Source organism: Syngnathoides biaculeatus, chromosome 18, assembly GCF_019802595.1.
Source record: "Syngnathoides biaculeatus isolate LvHL_M chromosome 18, ASM1980259v1, whole genome shotgun sequence".
NCBI lineage: Eukaryota > Metazoa > Chordata > Actinopteri > Syngnathiformes > Syngnathidae > Syngnathoides > Syngnathoides biaculeatus.
In genome coordinates, this window is record NC_084657.1 from 6,308,084 (window position 1) to 6,310,867 (window position 2,784).

Below are 2,784 nucleotides of genomic sequence, written 5' to 3' on the forward strand. Positions count from 1 at the left end.
CGTGATGCACTTCTGGGGTATGTCAGCGCACTCAACATGCCCCCGACCAGGTTGTGACGCCTCTGAGTCGGTGAGCCATCTCTTCTGGGACTGCAGTTCTGCCGTAGACCTGCGGGCGACAGCCGGCCACCTGCAATTCCTGGACACACCGGCAAGGGGTCGCCTAAACGAGCAATTTGTGCTCTCTGGGGTGAGCCAGTCGAGGTTTGTAAAGGAGGAGATGGAGATAAGAACAGATTTTCTTTCTTTTATACACTTTTATTGTCTTAACAAGACTTTACATGACAATCATCTAAAAATAGAAAACACTTTTTACATTTCATTCAAGATTTACATAAACATGAAAACTGTCTAGGCTTCAAAAGAACCAATAAGGCAATAAATATGGCACGAAAAAGGCTCAATTTTCTTCCACTGTGCAGACGGAATGATCCCAAACGGAGTGAAACTCACCCCACACTCCCAAACAGCACGCTCAGGGAACCTGTCACGTATCCCAGCGACGGTCGCCAACGTTTTTCTCCTCTTTTACTCCTTCCTCTCCCATATCTCCAAACCGCTGCGCCGAGACCGTCAACGTGAAGCTCCGGTTCCCTCCTCCGGGTGAGACATGGATGACCCTCCTCTGTGCCTGTGCTTTGGGCAGGGGATGTAGCTCAGTGGTAGAGCGCATGCTTCGCAGCATCTCCATTCAGTCCTCTGAGATATATATATATATTTTTAATGCATCACTATTTTTCTTCTTCTTTCCTTGCATTTCTGGACTGCCTTCTCATGCACCATTCCTGGAGATACTGCAATACCAGGTTAATTCTTGTAGTGGCTGGAGCAAGACCCACATCCATCTCCCAGTTCAAAAATCAATATAACATATGGTTCCCAGATAAGGAGCGCGTGAGATCTTAACTACACTTGATCTTAGCCAAAAGACCGAGAAGCAATATCAACTTGCCGCCGGCATATACGACCCGCTTGTCCAGCCGACAAGCCAAAGCTTTGGTGCCACACAAATCGGCTCATGACAATCACTTGTGACTCACATATGACACGTCTTGCAAACATCAATCGATCAACGGTTTACAATAACTGGCAGCTGTGTTGTTTTCAACATATGAAGTAATGGACGGATTGGTACTTTGTCAAGACGAAACAAAAGTCCTTATGGTTGCTTTCTCAGAGTTCTCATTGACATCATTAGTGGGGGTGCACTGTTCCTGGAGGTACTGCAATACCAGGCCGATGCGTAGAGTGGACGGAGCAAACGCCTATTCCATCTCCCTGTTCCAAAAATCCATTTAATATATGGTCCCCGGATAGGGGACGGATCAGATATTCAACTGATAAGAACATAGTTTTTTCTTTTCTCCACTTTTATTGTCTTAACAAGACTTTACATTACAAACATTTAAAAATAGAAAAAACCTTTTACATTTCATTCATAATTTACATAAACGTGAAAACTGTCCAGGCTTTATAAGAATAAACAAGACAGTAAATATGGTACGAAAAAGCCTACATTTTTTCCACTGTGCATGTCACGATGCGGGGCTCAAGGTTGGACCCAAATGCACGACTCCAGAGACAGCAGACAGTACAGAGGAAACCTTTATTTGGTCCGAGGTCTGAGATCAGGTAGACAGTCCAAACAATTCGTAGTACCAGTACGAATGGGCTTACGAGGGTGGTCAATGAACAGGCGTGGGTCGGTGCACGGAGGTCAGAAGTCAAGAAAGCAGGAGTGCGGGAACGAGGCATGAAGAGCAACGATCTAGCGGAGTATCTGTCGTCCCCCGGGTCCTATATGTACTGGGTCCAATCAAAGGTCATGAGGCGGAGGTGTGCACCTTCAGATTAGCTGGCCACGCCCAGCCCTGGCTGGAATCCAGGAGCATGACAGTACCCCCCCCCCCCAACGGCCGGCTCTGGACGGCCCAAGAGCATCAGGCTGAGCCGCGTGAAAGTCCCTGATGAGGGAGCGGTCCACGACGAAGCGGGAGGGGATCCAAGAGCGCTCCTCCGGGCCATATCCCTCCCAGTCCACCAGGTACTGGACCCCCCTTCCTCTGCGACGGGAAGACAGCAACCGGTGCACAGTGTACACCAACCCACCGTCGACCATGCAGGGGGGCGGGGGGGATTTGAGCGGAGGAGCCAGCGACGATGTGCGATTCGGGCGAAGTCTGCTGACGTGGAACGTAGGGTGCACCCTCATCGACCTGGGCAGTTTCAACGAGACGGCGACCGGGTTAATAACTTTGGAAACCGGGAACGGGCCAACGAACCTGGGAGCAAGTTTGCGGGATTCCGTCCGCAGCGGGAGATCTTTGGTGGAGAGCCACACTCGCTGTCCCACTCTGAGCTCTGGTGCGGCCCTTCTCTTGCGGTCTGCTGCGGCCTTGTAGGCGCTGCTCATGCGCAGCAGTGTCCTCCGAGCTGCTTCCCAGGTCCGTTTGCAGCGTCGCACCACGGCCAGGGCTGACGGAACTGCGGAGTCTGTGACCAGTGGAGGAAACAGGGACGGAGGGTAGCCATGCACGACATGGAGTGGAGCCATACCTGTTGAAGCGGAGGGTAGAGAATTGTGGGCATACTTCACCCACTTGATGTGCTGGCTCCACGTGCTCTGGTCCCTGGATGCCAGACATCGAAGACCGGTCTCTAATTCCTGGTTAATCCTCTCAGTCTGGCCATTAGACTCGGGGTGATGACCCGATGTCCGACTTGCAGAAGCGTCGATGAGGTTGCAGAACTCCTTCCAGAAAAGGGCGCTGAATTGCGGAAATG

General features: G+C 51.0%; 2 pseudogenes; both read right to left on the bottom strand.

Annotated features, from left to right (window-relative positions):
- Window positions 1-769: 769 nt before the first annotated feature.
- On the bottom strand, window positions 770-942 carry LOC133492344 (U2 spliceosomal RNA; annotated as a pseudogene).
- Window positions 943-1,198: 256 nt separating this feature from the next.
- On the bottom strand, window positions 1,199-1,417 carry LOC133492345 (U2 spliceosomal RNA; annotated as a pseudogene).
- Window positions 1,418-2,784: the final 1,367 nt, after the last annotated feature.